Below are 17,000 nucleotides of genomic sequence, written 5' to 3'. Positions count from 1 at the left end.
GCGTATCCCTGTGTCTTACATATTTGAAAATCGTCGGGATATACACGCGATCTATTAACCTGAGAAAATCATTCTTTTTTTATATATGTTTTAACTTTTTTCATACACCTTAATAAATTACTTTTACACGCGCTGTTTTAATACATAAAATATCTCTAAAAAGACGATTTTACATTTTGTGAATTGTAACGCGAGAAATGAAATTATATATAATAATCATGGATAAAAACACAAGATGGATAAAAAAAAAACAAAGAGCCAGCGTGAACAAGAAAAAATGCATCATGAGATATAAAGATTAATAGGACAATGTATTATCAGAGACGTGCAGACGGTAGGATTGCGAAGTATTGCTTCGACATTGCCGAAAAAGATGTTACGTGATGCCAAACCGTGAAGGACAGAACAGACCCGAATCAAGACAAGAACAGAGTGCTGTCTTGCACGAAGAATCGTGCGCGGCATGGCAAATAAATAACGCATACATATATAAATATATATACATATAGATATATACATATATATGTGTAGCTAGGAAGAACCAGCCGCGCTTGACAATGGAATCGCATAAACTGCACGTCACCCTGTTGTGTGTAAACTCGTGGGGCACAGCGCGCGACAATTGGTGACAACACGTCGACAAAGCGTCGGAACGAGCCAAAACGAGTCGAAAGAGCCGTGCGGTGAATGACGACGGCTTCGAGCGGGTGCGAACGACCGGGTCAACATCAACCGCGATGTCCCTTAATTCTATCGGCAAAAAAAAAGAAACTAACTTCGCAACACCGTCGTCATTACGACGCGTATGAAGCGTATGACCAAGATAAAGAATATCGTCGAGTTGATAAATAAAATACAGTTCCGTTGTTTCATCGAGACGAAAGCATTCTTCTCCGATTACAAATGAAAAAGCACCGTTTTAATAATAATATAGGGTACGGCATGGTATCTGCGATATTTGTATATCGTTAATTAAAACAATCGGAACTATAGAAGAAGAATGGTGCGAGTTACATCGGCGATACCTCGCATCTTTCTTGCACCGGCTCGAGAGACGTTCGATCACGACACTGGCGGTGCGATCCGTGAGCAAGTCATTAATCATGACTGCGGGTCCCCGGTTCTCTCCGCGCGCGTGAGGAGGAGCGGGGAAGGGGCCGCGGGCCAAAGATAGAAAGAGATCGTAGCACGCTCGCGACGAGCAAAAGCCCCGAGGTGAGTTTCTCTATGGCGGGCAATAATAGAGCCGTAACCGTAAGCGGGCGCAGCTAATAGTAATAATGTTAGAGCCAGTGCTGTAAGCCGCGCGACACGCTGTGGGGGCAGTACAGCAGACGGCGCGTACATGTGTGCAGCTACGTGTATATGTACGTGCACACACATATACATGCACAACTGAAAGCACGGAAAAAGAAGGGTCCGAGAGAGAGAGAGAGAAAGAAAGAGAGAAGGACCATCGGCGGATCAGAGGAAATGTTCGACCAACCGACTTCTTTCTCTCTACCTCGACGCATTTGTCAAAATCCGGCCAGCGGCATGTCCCACAAACGTGTCCCACCTCCGTGGTCCACGAAAATCACAGCCGACGAGAGCTCGATCGGCGTCGAGCTCTCCTTTTGTAGGCCGATATTTATTTACCTCCAGACACCGGAGATTGATTCTTTAGTAGCACACTGCCGGACGTCGTGATAGTCGGCGTTTGTGAGTGAATAGAGGAAAGACAGAGTGCTTGTTTGCCGGACGAAGGCGATACACCTACAAACGTCGCGAAAGTGAGAAAAACCTCGTCTTTTTGACCACCGAGGTCACCGAGACGGAGCGTGTCACGTCTTTCTACGCGAACGTGGATTATCAGCCGAAATCCACGTGATTTCTAAGACGGTTACGTGAATCTAAGACCGATTCTTAGCAGATGAAATCGCTCGAATGATCTTTTCGCGTCGGGCGAGTCGCGCGAGCGCGCGCCCGTATATGCACGCAGTCTCCTTCTCTTCCGATTAGCACGGTGCAGCAAACGAGAAGCGCCAAATCATTTTTGCACGCGGGGCAGAACGCCGGCAACAATACGGGCGATCGAGCGTGAGGGATGGGAAGTGGTGGATCGGTGTCCCTCCCTTCGCCGGGGCGAGAGGAGAGATTCGTCCGTCGGTTTTCTGTGTGGTAAACACGTTGTGTTAGCAAAAGTAATGATGGCCCATCGCACCATTGATTTGTGGCTCCATTAGTTCTGGGCTCGTCGTGTTCACACCTGGCCGCTTTCCGCCCTGCGCCCGAGCCTGTCTGCCGTTCGATAAATCCGAATTACTTCTTCTCCAAGAGCCCGCCGGAGCCGATGCGCTGTAACGCACGTTTTCACTCACGAAGAAACGAATCTCGCCAAATGCGGCGTGGAAAGTGCATGAGTCGCGCTCACCGTCGATATGCCGACGCGACGCTTGGGCTCGGAAATTAATTTCTGGCCGACTGTTTTGGATTGTAACGTCAAAATCTGAGTATAAAAAAAAATGCGAGGAAACGTAGACGAGTAATTTTTGCGATTCCACGTTTGCACGATTCCTTTTTCTCGCGGTATTCTCGCGCGATACGAATGTATTTAGTAAACAATTTTGTGTTACAGACGGTCCACTTAAATTTGTGTGTTATTTTAACATGGGGAATATGTTAAAAAATATACAAATATGTTAAATTTACATATTCACCTTGTAATATATTACTTTTTAATGTGTTCATTTTGTTAAAGTAACACAAAAATTTGGATGAATAGCCTAAAATGTCAAATTTGGATGGACCATTTGTATATATAAAATATTTGTATATATAAAATTTATACTATATTATATTTATACTATACTATTTCCTACACGGAAAAATATTGTGGTAAAAATTACTAGAAAATTTTTTAATGCTGGATCATATCGAAATTATAACTGAAATTATGACGTGTGTTGTAATCTTTAGTGATATATTTCATTGTATATAATATTTCATTCCATCTATAAAGATTACAACACGTAACAATTTCAGTCATAATTCCGTATGGTTCAGTATCACACAATTTGTGTAATTTTTGTTACAATATTTTCTCCGTGTAAACGGAAAGTTACACGATTTTCAGCTCTACACGCATTACATACAAGATTGAAAATTGTAGAAATAACTCTAGTTGTAATTGTAAAGTTATAATGGCTCTAATTACAATAGTTTCAGCTTTATATCTACATGTGAACGGCTAAAAATTGTGTAATAAAAAGTTTCAATCTAGAGAATGGTACAATACACATGACATCAATTGTACACTGTATACAGGTCGAGAAGAAAAAAATAAGTGGGCATTCGTGACACTTGGGAGTCTGATTATGTCTTGCGACGATATAAGACGCGGGGACTCTAGGAGAGCAGGGATTGCCACCACAGGATGGGAAAAGTGTGGGATAGTCGAGTACTGAAAGATGCCGAAGGAGATGAAAGTACCGCGCGTGAGCGCGCGCTTGCGAGACCACCCTCCGTGCGTCCGACCAGCTCTATTAGACGAGGACCTACCCGAGGTCGAAATATAGCACCCGTATAAACAACCCCCGATAACTCTTGAGTTAACAAGTTGATAATGAGAACGGCTTCTGCTGTCCTGTATCTGCGACCAGAAAGCCGGAAACTGGACAAGATTGCTTTCTGAAGTGTGCCACACGCACAGCGGCACGGTACTTTCCAAGATGTCGTGAGAACGCAGCGAGGTCATGTTTGGTGCGGCGAAAGAAATTTACATTTCGAGACATTGGTTCTAATTATTTTTGTTCTAATTAAGACGATAGAATTGTGATGATTACATGGTGAGCAACGTGATCATTCAGAAATTATGTCACTTTGATGAATCTTCATGCGCACATCTTCGAAAAAAAACATTCTTTCTCTTTTAAGATAGCGTCCTACTGTTTTCATACGTCCTCATAGATCTTTCTTCTATTACCCAAATATTTTTCCCTTCTAGCGTTCACAATCCTAATTTATTTCCGCCGACATTTCTCCAAAAGCTTAGACTAGCCACTTCCTCGAGATCTCTAAATGGTGAAAGGGGATCGGAAAATCATGGTAGAGACCCGCGGTTCGAGTGAGGACTAGTCGGCGTTTCTCTGTAGTTTGATCGTGGGCGGAGCGTCGCGGTGCACGGCGTCGTGTGTGAAGCAGAAATTGTCAATGGACCGCATTGTTGGTGCGTCGCTGCGGAGAGGAATAATAAATGGCAGCGGTGCCATGTTCTGGGGTCTCATACGCGCGCACATTAGCCGACACCACCCTCCATTCCGCTTCTCCGGTGTTTGTTACCATCGAATCGGCGCGAGACTTCCTTCTCGCTACCCCACGACGTTTCCCGACAAAATGGAATCCATTTACAATTATTCGACACTGTGAAAGAGAAAGGGAACTTCCGGGATGCGCGACAAGATAGGTCTCTCAAACTTGTCATTCAGTGAGACCTCTTCACACCGATTTTATCTCCTTTTTCGTCCCTATCGTTTTGAAATACAATGAAATTTACCGTATGCCATGCGGTCACAATTCTGAATTTTTCCTCGAAGCTTTTTCTCTCTTGTTGTTGTTGCATATAAACGTCTCATTAATATACCGAAAGATAACAAGAAATTAAAGAAGTTCGTTATGGTATATTTGATTAATTAAATGCAGAGCTATAATCCCTACTAAACTCCCTTACTCTTTAAAATTTACAAAAAATATAACTACTCTATAGATCTAAAGTTTCAAAGCCACAAAATCGACGAGATTGCGAGCTCCGAAATGTTATAATCGACAAAACCTCATAGTCATACTCAATTAAGTGCTTATTAGTTAACTCTTAATTGCTAAACTCTTAAATTCTTTACACTCTTCAAAATTTGCGAAATAAAATTAATATTTCGTTCAAAGTCAAAGTTTCAAAGCCACAGAGTCTATGAGAATTTGGAGTCTGATGATCCAACATGGGCCCGAAATTCTAAGTAAATTTGTGCACACAACTGCTAACGGTCACATGTTTGACGTTGCCGACAGTTGTGTAGGACGAAGAAGCTTGCTCATAACCGGACATTAGTATCTACGAAGGACCATCATCGATAATGTCATGCTTGTCACTCGGTGTCATATACACGGCCATGTGACACCGCATGGCATTCCATTCATTCATTCCGAAAACAGAAAGATTTTCGTAGGACACAATCCGTCATTCTATGCATCTAAGAGGTCAATGCGATAATCTGTGGCGCACCTCTGTTCAACAGATTTAGTTCTGGGAAACCACCTGTCAAACCGTGACAATGACCAAAACGTGATGCAATGGCTACCGACTCAAGACCCCCAACAGTCTCATATCTTGTTCCCATTCTTCAAAATCATTTCCAATAACCGATTCCAAAAATCGACTTCGAAGATGACCCTGTCGGTCGTTCGTTCGTTCACAAACATTCTATAACGTATATCTTAACGTTTTGTAATAACGCATTGTAATAACACCCAATGAAAATTGTATATTACGAAAAAAAAAATAATTTAAAAATGAAAAATAAGCTTACGGTGAAGAATTAATTAAATATATATAAAAAGGATTACGTAAAATTAATCAAATACACAACATTCTCCTTCTTTCTATGAAACGTTTCCTTGCCTTTGTAAAAATCGGATATATTCCATAAAATGTGCTAGAGTAGATTCTGAAACGCGAATTTGAGAGTAGTCTGTATGTATCCTCTAGCGTGTTGTAAAACGAGTAATTAAACTATTATTTCATGCGACATTGCTGGAAAGGACTTTCCCGAAAATTTCGTTCTATCATCTCTTTTTTTTTCGAGGGCTGACGTCTCTATCGAGCATCGCGACATTGCATCTTCAGGCGGACTGAGAAAACCCGAAAAAGTCAACCTACCGCGATGCTTAATCCCGATAAACAAGAATAAGCAACGAACCAGTGGGCGTTTCGTTCAATCGCGTTCTTTACGGTCGCGTTTACCTGAGCGGGAACTGGGCAACACCACCGTAGTCGGCATTTAGGAAAGTCGTAAAGATTGGTGACGACAAACAAAGGCTCTCACAAATCGACAGTCCCACCCTGTTCAGAAACGCGCCAGGGACCCGGTTTCAACAATAGCCTGGCATGTTTTTCAATATTTAGCCATCATGACTTTTCGTCGGAATTCTCGCCCGAAATCTCCGCGTCGAATTGGGAACTAGATAATTCAATTAGGCGGCAGCTGCCGATGCTCCTATACATGCGCAGGTACGTCCCGTCACGGGATTCTGGAACGACTGCGGGGTCGCGGGCGGCGGAGAAGGGAACAGGAGGGAGGAACACGAATGCCCACCCTCCGTCACGGTAACGGGAGCTTTGATGTGTTTATTTGCACCACCGATATTTCCGCGGGATGATCCGCGCGATCAATCTTCCTTTTTTTCGATTTTCGCCTTTGAACTCGATCCGATAGAACGTGGGCTCGAATCATCGGCGGGAGTGATCGATGACACCTGGACGATATCAATATTGGAATACGCGTTAACGTCGAGGTGGCATGTAACGTCAACAATTAACGAATAATGCGAAATTCGCCTGAGTCTCGAGCGAGCGCGCATTTTGACCTTTCCTCTGCGGTATTTGAAAAAGCTGAATTGCTTCATCATCATCGAAGAAATGACTTGGTACAAGAGAAACGGATTATCAACGGGATGGACAAGCCGTTCAGACAATTCCCGCCCAGAATCGCCGTCAAAGGAAAGTCCCGGCGAAACTACTATGATAGGATTTATATTAGGCTGTTGGAAAAAGGATTTTAACCTGTATTTGCCTTAAGTTTCTTAAATATTTAGCAATGTCATCGACCCTAGAGAAATTTTCTTTTTAGATGGTTAGTCGAAAAAATTCACCTTAAGCTATTCTATAGAAAATGACATACCGACGATGCCATTTCTACGATTGTAAATGTTTTCGATTTCTATTGTGCAAATCACTAACAAACGTCTAGAATCATCTTGACGCGAAAAATATTTTTTGAATATGAAGCCTGGTCTAATGACAAAAGGCTCAGAAAGAAATTTTAGGTAGATATGTTATTTTTACACGCATGAACGTTTAAAAATGACACATTTGACTGAAGTTCTTTTTACAAGTTGCCGTTTTAAGTTATTTTATTTAAAATGTTTAATCATATTAACCCTTTGCACTCGAGGGCTCCGGAGCGGAGCCATTTAAAATTTGTCTTCAAACTCGAGGGCTCCGCTATGAAGACAATGCAAATAATTTTCAGTTCATAACATAAGAACAAAGACAAATCGTAAAAACTATTGTGTATAGGATATTCCGCTCTTGCTATTTGCATTTGAGTTTGAAGAGTTTGAAGACAAATTTTAAATGGCTCTGCTCCGGAGCTCTCTAGTGCAAAGGGTTAAATTATAAGTTGATATGTTCAGTCGTGTTAAATTAGTGTTTAATGCATTATATCTTCCTTATTTGCGAATTATCTGCGTATATATTGTATTCGCAAATAAGAAAAGCTAATTTTCAAGAACATATACATCCTATAACAAAATAATTAATGTCGTGCAACGTGAACAAATTCAAAGCTACCTTTTGGGCTGAAAACGCACTGCAAATCTAAATGTGTTAATGTTATTCACATAATAAAATCACATATAATTTGGCTGAAGCTTATTTTCCACATTTTTTAAATCACAATGCACATGTTAATTTAATATATTTAAATACGTACAAGAAGCGAATAACAATAATACATTAAGATTTGCGATGCAGACTTTGAATATATGATTTGTTCAGGGAAAAAATGCAGGAGAAAAATTTTCCTTAAATATAAAACAAGATGCTATAATTCGAAAATTGAGAAAATAGAAGATGATCTATTAAGCATATTTACTCCGACCAAAAATTATTCAAATAAATTATCAACATTACTATATAATTCCAAAGTTCGTGACACAGTTTTCTTTTAAGATTTATTTTTCAGAAAACAGTAGCACCTTCTTTGAAGAAATATTTCCATCTTCGACTCAACACATATCTATATGTATTCTAAAAAAATATAAATCCTAAGGGAGAGAATAGAACAGTTTTGAGAAATGTTTGCGATCATGTAGATTATAACACGCCGCCCATGTCCTCCGACCCGGCATACCCCCTATAGTGAGACGAATTCGCTTAAATACTTGCCGAAATTTTGTCAAGTTTCAAAGCGGCCGCTATAGTAACGAAAAGACTCCCATATAACTCTTACTAAGATGTCACATTCGTTATAGCTGTCATCGATTTTTATTTTCTTTGTCCTTGTATACCCACACATTTTCAGCGATGTTTGAAAATTCCAGCAAAACGCGAAGGAATGCGAGGGCAAGATAAAATGTATTCGTTACTTTAAGGCCGGGTTACACCAACGTAATTTTGACTTTAAGTAAAACTTAAATATGTGTCTGTCTTTATTTATTTAGAAAAAAAAGATAATGATAGACACATGTTTAAGTCTCGCTTAAAACCAAAATAATGTTGGTGCTACCAGACCTAAATCACTTAACGATTTGACTCGTAACTTCGGTGTTAAGAATAAAGATTAAATACATATGTGAAATATTCAGTTATAATCAAATATTAAATGATTCCGAAATCTTTCCTTAAAATTCTACATGGAGAAAACAGCAATACGCAATTATTTGTAGCATCCAAGTAGAACACTAGCTCGTGGAACATTATATCTCGAGATTCTTCATTGGTTCTTCAAATTTGACGGATTAGCAGGGTTAGCGTAAAACTAAAATCTCGACTCGAGTTATTTTCTCGAATATACAATATTTCTAATATTTAGAATTTTCCTTTTCTTTTTATCTTTAATTTTATCTTTTTATCTTTTCTTTTAATCTTTTGTTGTATTTAAGACAGTATTTTAAAGAATACCGCAGTGACCAGAAGTCGAACCTGAACAACTGTTGATACCTGAGATAATCAGGCGGTAAACCACCCGGCAGCCACAAAATTGTTTTATGATCATCATAAAATGAGAATACTCTTTTGTGTCCTAGAAATGCCTAAAGGACACTTTATCTTACTGTTTATTGTTATTATCTGTTTTATTATTGTTATCTGTTTATTTGCTTTTCACGATACGGATCGTCTATTTTAATCTTGAGAGTTCCGTTGTTATTTCAGCGGTTATCACGATCGGCTATCATCACGAGGAATCATCGCGACATTTTGTTAAGTGATTCGCCCTGTATAATATATAATATTAATATGTACGCAGAATTAGTGAGTAAATAACGTAACGGTACTCTTCAGCAAGCCTCAACAGCTGGGAATCACGTGGCTAAGATGCAGAATTATTTGGTCAGATTATTCATATAGTATAATTAAGATCAACGATACGTTGATATAGTATAATTAAGTACGATATAATATAATTAAGATCAACGTGCAGAAAGATGGCCGTAATAAACTTCAACACGCACATTAAGGGGGTCTCCGCCAAGGCCAATCTTCAACCTCTTCAACCTAGTTGTTAACCATTGAAAATCGTGGCGTCACGTAACAGAGGTCAAAATTCTTGGCACGCGTCTGTTCGAATTCGACTTTCTCGCATTTTCTTCTGCGTATAAGTATTCACTCGGAAACCTTTTATTTTCGTTTACACCTGTTGTTTCGCAAAAAATGAAGTGTTATCCAGCCCTGGGGAAAATTACGTCTATATTCTAACAGTGTAATACAATGTTATGCCCTTTGTATAATGTTGGAATTTTAACTGATATCTCAAATGAGTACTTATTAGAAATTGGCAAGCTTGTTCATTAAGCTCAACAATATGTGCACAGCAAGATTAACAAATGTTGTATGAAACTACAAGAATAAAACGTCAAGATGCTGCGTGAGTAAAATACATCTTGTCTCGGGACGTTTTTTCCAGATGTTCGTGAATAGAAATTGTCACAGAATATAATTTATAGATATTTGAATTTAAACAATTATGGGAAGTTAGAGTTCCAGAAATTACTTGTTACGTTTTCCTGTAATGCTCAAAATACGACACCCTATTGGGTATTCAAGGTCAACATGAAGAGTCTTTGTTGGAAACAAGGGAACATCCTGTCGCTTGGAAAGATTTTGAAAGTTTTCCCTTGATGCCATGATATTTTCCGTCACATTAAGATGCTTGTATACAAGAAACAATACGTCGTTAACAGTCCCCATAATTACTTCACAACATTGCGATTTATTTCGTATAAACATTCATCTTAATCGGTCAATAGTTCCGAAAGTACAGTGAATACTTGAAACCAGGCAAAAAAAAATTAGTAAAGCTAGATGAAAGTAAACAGACAAGAGGTCCACTTTAGGTGTTAAAACAGCTAAAATACAATTGCTAAATACAAACAACAGGGTACTTTTTTCTCTAATGTCCTTGAATTGACTTTCAAATATTAAGTGTTAGAAAGCAGAAACAGACAAACTACAGCTGAATATTTATTTCAGAACCGTATTCTGACTACACGCTTATCTGACCGTTTAATGATTTTAATGCTCATATAATTCTAAGTTTTGTTTCCCTTCTATGAACGTCAGTTATAACGCTATTTCAGTCTGGCAACAGAAAGACACGTTGCTATGCGTCCACTATACGGCACTGAGACTCATGTTCGTCCTAGAGATATTAAAGGATCTTTCATTGATAAAATTCACTACACAGAAAAAAATAATCTTATATATAAATCAACGATAGGTATTTTCATATATAAGCAAGAATATTGTAATATTCTTAGAAGATTTGTAATTTTGAATTGAATGCAAGTAATATATGCATTAATACAAATTCAATCAAGTCAAGACTAAAAGTCTTCTAAGAAGATCATAATATTCTTGCTTATATATGAGAATATCTATCATTGATTTAAGCCTAAATTCTTTTCCGTGCGTGACTTTAAAATTACGAAAAACGATAACACCACTTGATATAAAAAATTTTCATTTAAAAAACCACTGAGAGAGAAGGGAAAATTATCGGTAAAAATATTTTGAAGACGTAATATAACTTCTAACACAATTATACCGATTGATAACGTCTCGCTTGATACCTTATGATTAAAAAAGAATCGGAAATTTTGTGTCATTCAAACTGCGAAATTGGCTTGACGCAACTTGCGATGGTTTTTCGGATAGGTAAATCTGTTACAATTTTTTTTCTCTACTTCAAGCAACGATGAATACCGTCGAAGAAAAGAAAGAGCGCCTCGCGGTGCGCGTGAAGCATACTTACGACTCGCCCGTGCCATGGACAATGCCGCTATATTGTGAAAATATTGATTACAATTCGCCAACAATGGAGACAATGCCACCGACTTCGCTGTCGCGGCGACACTCGAAAAAAAGAGCGGCTCAAGTGCCGTCTTCTCCGCCATGATGCTGCTACAGTCGCGATGCCATCCTATACACACGATGCATCTTGCGGACGAAGGTAATCGAAACAATAGCCTCAGTGATATAGTTTAATCGACCTTTCATCTATTTGTGGATTACAGTTGCGCCTCTCCGTGAGAACCCATTATTTATCGTTATCCCGTTATTCATCCCCGTAAACAGGAATCCGTGTGCAAATTCTAAGGATCCTATTCTCGACTCAAGTGGTTGGTCCGACGCGCTCCTTTTTTCGCGCTGACGCGAGTTGAAACCGCGACGGCGCAGTTGAAACCGCGCGACCGCAGCATTTAAATATTTTTCACTCTCGAGAGATCGAGAAGATAGGTGGGTTACCGGCTTCGTGCTCGGCAATAAGCCACGACGCCACTCGAACGCTCCGAGTGTACGTGTGTAACTCGAAGTCAAACGTGCTGACACGCCTCAGGCATTGTTCAAATGTTCGGCGAAACGCGCGATGAAAAACTGACACTAGAGAAATAACCGTTTCTCTTTTCTAGGTATATCTTAAAAAAAAAAAGAATAAGAGAAAAGAAAAGGAATGGACCAAACCGAACGGAAAATGCAGGTAATGCATGTTCCCTTGTTTAAAAAAAAATTCGTGATAAATATACTTTTCCATTTTTCCTCATGTTTGTTGCAATGACATCGAACGTTGCTAGATCATAATATCGCGTATACATCGCAAAATCGCGAGCAAAATAACGTCGTGTCATAATTCGTAGTCGAAAAACCGCGCGTTACGTTAACTTTAGTACCGCCATTCGCTGTGGTCGGCGTTAGAATAAATACACCACACCTCAACGTCCTTTCTTTTTCCTTTTTTAAACAACCGTTTTTACTCCACCGCCTGATACAGAGATAATTCCTGCTTTGCAGAATCGCTCTAGAAACGCGCTTCAAAGTATAAGCGTCAGCGAGTTGCATTGTGCCTGGCCAAACGTTAAAACGAAAGCGCGATATTTTAGCCGCGAGATACGTTTATATTTTGTGGACTGCACAATACACTGCCTGTTCTTTCCCTACCTTCTCCTTCTTGGACAACGGCACTGTTATTTCAACAGGTATAATTTGTTTATAATAACATCTACGTGAAACATATACTTTCACGTAGCATAAAGTAAAATCGGTATTAACTCTATACAGAGAAAAATAATCTTATATAAATCAGTAATAGATATTCTCATACATATAAACAAAAATATTATATTTTTAAAAGATTTTTAATTTTGAAGTGAGAGCAAGTGATACATTAATACAAATTCAATCAAATCAAGACTAAAAATCTTTTAAAAAGATTATAATATTCTTGTTTATATATGGAAATATCTATCATTGATTTATATATATGACTAATTTTTCTCCATATAACTCACCACATTCCCGCGTCCAATGGACCATTGAACGTTTCGTCTCCTAATTTTCACATAGTACATTATTTTTTCTCTCTTAAAGTATATCAGGTATCCACTATAACAACGAACGTTACTTTCTCTTAAAAAATCGCATTTGCAAAGCCTTTCGAGAATCTTTTTTTTTCCAAAAACACTCCTTTTTTATTATAATAAAGTTTAATTTCAACTCAAATCATTTTCTCGACCTGATATCATGAATATCTTATTCAGGCTCTGTATTTTCAATTCCCATATTACAAGCTTAAAATACTAATTAGAACGAAAATGACAAGGTGACAAAGAGTTCATAGACCGGAGCGTGGCGAATTAAGGACTCGAAAAGTGAGTGTGGCTAGCTAGGGTTAACAAAAATCTAACGAAATTCAGACGTATTAAACGCACACTCGTGCCTCCGATAGTCATATCGGAAGATATCGGCTGGATATCAGTGCTTGATTCAAATATAAATCAACGTGTCCGTTAAACGCGTCGCACTTTCTCGTAGTCGAGAGAGTCGCCTAACGGCGGAGGCGTACGACGGCAGATGTCGTCGTTAGCGACTGGCTCTCTCTTTCTTTCTTTCTTCTTTTTTCTCTTTACTTCGTTTTGTGCCAGGAAGGATAAGCGGCGAGAGCAGGAGGCGAGCGATTACGTAAAGTGTAGCGGCATTTAGCCCGGCTAATTGCGCGAGAACCGCGGCGAAAGGAAGGGCGACGCGCGCGCGGTCGCATGTGACGTCCCTTTGACACGCGACGCCGACTTATTAGTAACGCACGCGGCCAGCATATGTCGTCTTTCGGACGGGGCATCGGCTCTCTCGATTTGTTCTAATACCTGCGCGTCAGGCAATTCGTATCTGTCTCTTGTATAGCGCGCGCGTGCGATATTATTACGCGCGTTATTATTACGCGTGCGTTTGTGAAGTCGCGAAAACGGCTGCGTTATCCGGATTTAGTTCGAGAAAGAAATGTAACCCCCCAGTTGTTATATTAAGATAAACTATGAATATCGATGAAATTCCAAAAATTCGGAATAATAATTGTAAGATGACATGTAAAATATATTCCTGCACAGTGAAAAATATTTTATATTTGCGTTAAAATCGGTCCTCGTTAACATTTTTGCGTTAAATTTTTAATATATAACTAATAACTAATGAACACAATGTAACACATTGTGTTTATGTTATCTCAACATTTTCATGTCGTGTTGATATTTAACATGTGTGTGTATAAATGTTCAAATAATATATTTTATATTTCAGTGTTAACGTATTAATCTTGTGTTAATTTTTGACATTTAATACTTGTGTTAATCGCAAAAATTCGCTCACCAGAATCGCAAGAATTCACTCACCGTGTAGTAAGATGACTGCTTCAAAATTCAGTTGAAACCTCGTGGCCGAAACTGTATGCGTGATAAACAGTTCCGTACAAAACCGAATACTGAAAAAGTTAAACGAAAAATTCTTTACACGATGCAAAGATAATTCAAGATTTCATGTGTTGTTGATAATCGTGATGCATTTATAGGAAATAAAAGTATATGACAAAAGTGAAAAATATGAAAATATCAATAGGATGTTGGCGATTTTGAAAGATAATTTTAATAAGTATAGAATTGTGTATTCCTATTTCTGATGTTTAATTACATGTTATCGATGGAAAAGTATAAAACGCATAAAAGAAAAATTCACTTACCGAACAATAAGATGGCCGCTCTAACCGCAAAAAAATTTGCCTGGAGCTTTATCGCCGCAATTCTTTGCAACGGTGGGCCGCGTGTAAACACGAATACTAAAAAAGGAACGAGTAATTCGTTACACGATGTGACGATAGTTCGAGATTTTACACGTCACAAATAATCGCAATTCACTTGTGACAAATAGAGAGAAGTAATACGTGCGAAACGCGAAGAATAACCGCCAGTGTGGAACATCGCGACATCTGTTGTGTTTCGCGCGTTCTATTCATCGAGCTCTTTTTTATCGACTAACGTGTACGTGATTACCGACCCGTTATCGTGCTCTGCTATTCTTAACCTTAGCATTATCGGTACAGTCAGTAATAAAAGATAAACTTATTTTCCGATGAGTTCCGCAACGTATTTCGTATTTCCAATTGTCGTATACTTTTATTTCTTATAAATGAATCACGATTATTCCCAACAAGAAAATGTATTTCTTGAAAATTATTTAAGAAATCAATTTTCCTATCAAACACAGAAAGCTGTACGAAACTCGCCGAAAAAAGGATGCACCTTTTATTATGCCGACTGTATAGAATCGAGATACACTTCAGAGTACAATTTTCATATCTTTATAAACTTTAAATAGCGCAAAATGTCCCACAATCACCCTAAACACACATATATATCTATAAATACATACGTATACATTATTCTTTTTTCCTGGACAACAGAATATCTAAAATCGAGACATAAGATACCTTAAAGATGTACTTTAATATATAACATCTGAAAGACGTCTTTATAACATCTTTACGACGTCTTACGTCTCGATTTGATTGTCTGGACTATTTGTGACTTATCTCTTACCTGATTTTACTACACACCCGTTTTTTAATTCTCAAAATGTCTCAATGATCTATTACTTATACATACAATATTGTACAGTATAATGTGGTGAATAAATATTGTCCCACGTATAACGGCCATGTACGTGTTAAAAGGTTAGCTTTGTGAGTTAACCGGCCAATGAGCATCCTTACGGATATTGAATGAGGATATGTATCCAATAGCGAATACTAAACATGTATAAGTCGTACACATACAATATACGTTTGGATGCACAATATTTTTCGCTTTATAAGTCGATATACCTCATAATCAAGCGCAGCAGTGCTCCTCGCCGAACGCGCGCGAAACCAATATGGCAACTGTTCGTTACACTTGAAGTGGGCGCGAAATAGATTTTGAATTAAACGATCGAGAAGTGCATATGATCGTGTGATCCTGATCTACTTCAACATTTTATATTTTATAAATCCGTACTCCTTTTTTGTCCAGTTTTACACATTTCATTCTCTCTCATATTCCAACGCGAGTATAATAAATATCATTGCGTTCACGCGTAGAAATTGTGACACCGATTCGATATATCTCTTTAGGATCAATGCGGTAACTCGAAAGTAGCCGCAACGTTCGATACATCGAATCGGATTCATTAAACAAGTTTAGCATAGACGTGACGAAGAGGTATTTAATAATAACGAAAGATTAATCAACCTGGTAAAATAGATTTCTTAAGAATAACGATCTTTGTATACAAGCAAATCATTATCTTTAATTATTTCGATCAATAGCGTTGGGGAGAAGGTCTTATTAGACTTCTGGAGACAGATATTGAGGGAGGAAGAGAGAGAAACCACGGACGTGACAACATCATGGATAAAAGAGTAAGAAGTCTCGTAAAATTAACTTGAAATTAATTTAGTTTGACACGTTGGTTTAAAATAAGATCCAAAAATGATATATGGTGATCGTAAAGTAATCGTAAAGTAATCGGGGCGCTTGGAAAGAAGCGTTTTTAGGTCTCTACTGAGGAAATAAGAGAGAAAACGATGGTATGTACTATTCGGTGTCTGACGCGCGTCCGTCGGATAAAAACGACCATCAGGCGAGAGATGCGTTTCATTCCGCCGGCGATTTTCTCAAATCAACGAGCCACCGTGAAAACGGCCGGCCTCCTCCCCGCCCCGATGTCGCAAACAAAACGCCTCTCCACGTATTCACGAAATGCCCCTCAATGGGATTTGCGTGCGTCGAGCGCGGCGTGCACGCACTCGGCCGAGCGGTCCGAAATTGCTCGATCGCGCTTTTTGTTTGTGGTCACTCTTGAGGCTGGCTAGGACAAAGGGGTGCCCCCCAGTGTCGATACGTTTTCGCTTTGCTCGACTGTTCCTACCTCTCTCTCCGTTTCTCTTTCTCTTTCTCGCTTTCATCCTGATTACACTCCTCTTTGTGGCGGCCGCCACTCTCTTTCTCGAGTTTCGAAAACTGCAAGAGCATTGTTTCGCCAGTGCTCCTCCGGCTCGAAGCGATTACTTGTTTTCCCATTCTACCCCGGAATCACCTCGCAGACGAAACGCCAGCCGGGCACGGTTCGGAAATCGGCTTCCTTTTGTTCAAGAGCGTCCACCGCG

General features: G+C 39.1%; 1 long non-coding RNA gene across 1 annotated transcript in view; it reads right to left on the bottom strand.

The window, feature by feature from the left end:
* The window catches only part of LOC106741322, a 60,630-nt gene extending 44,903 nt beyond the window's left edge, over positions 1–15,727 (bottom strand). Inside the window, exons 1-3 of the long non-coding RNA XR_001374168.1 lie at positions 15,678–15,727; positions 14,538–14,633; positions 14,194–14,282 (exon numbers count right to left, since the gene is read on the bottom strand). This is a non-coding gene — a long non-coding RNA (uncharacterized LOC106741322). The remainder of the gene's footprint in view (positions 1–14,193; positions 14,283–14,537; positions 14,634–15,677) is intronic.
* Between the last annotated feature and the right edge of the window lie 1,273 nt (positions 15,728–17,000).

This window comes from Dinoponera quadriceps, unplaced genomic scaffold (genome assembly GCF_001313825.1).
Source record: "Dinoponera quadriceps isolate SergipeBrazil2010 unplaced genomic scaffold, ASM131382v1 scaffold405, whole genome shotgun sequence".
Classification (NCBI taxonomy): domain Eukaryota; kingdom Metazoa; phylum Arthropoda; class Insecta; order Hymenoptera; family Formicidae; genus Dinoponera; species Dinoponera quadriceps.
The sequence above is the reverse complement of the archived record's forward strand: the minus strand, read 5'-3'. Positions and strand labels throughout refer to the sequence as shown.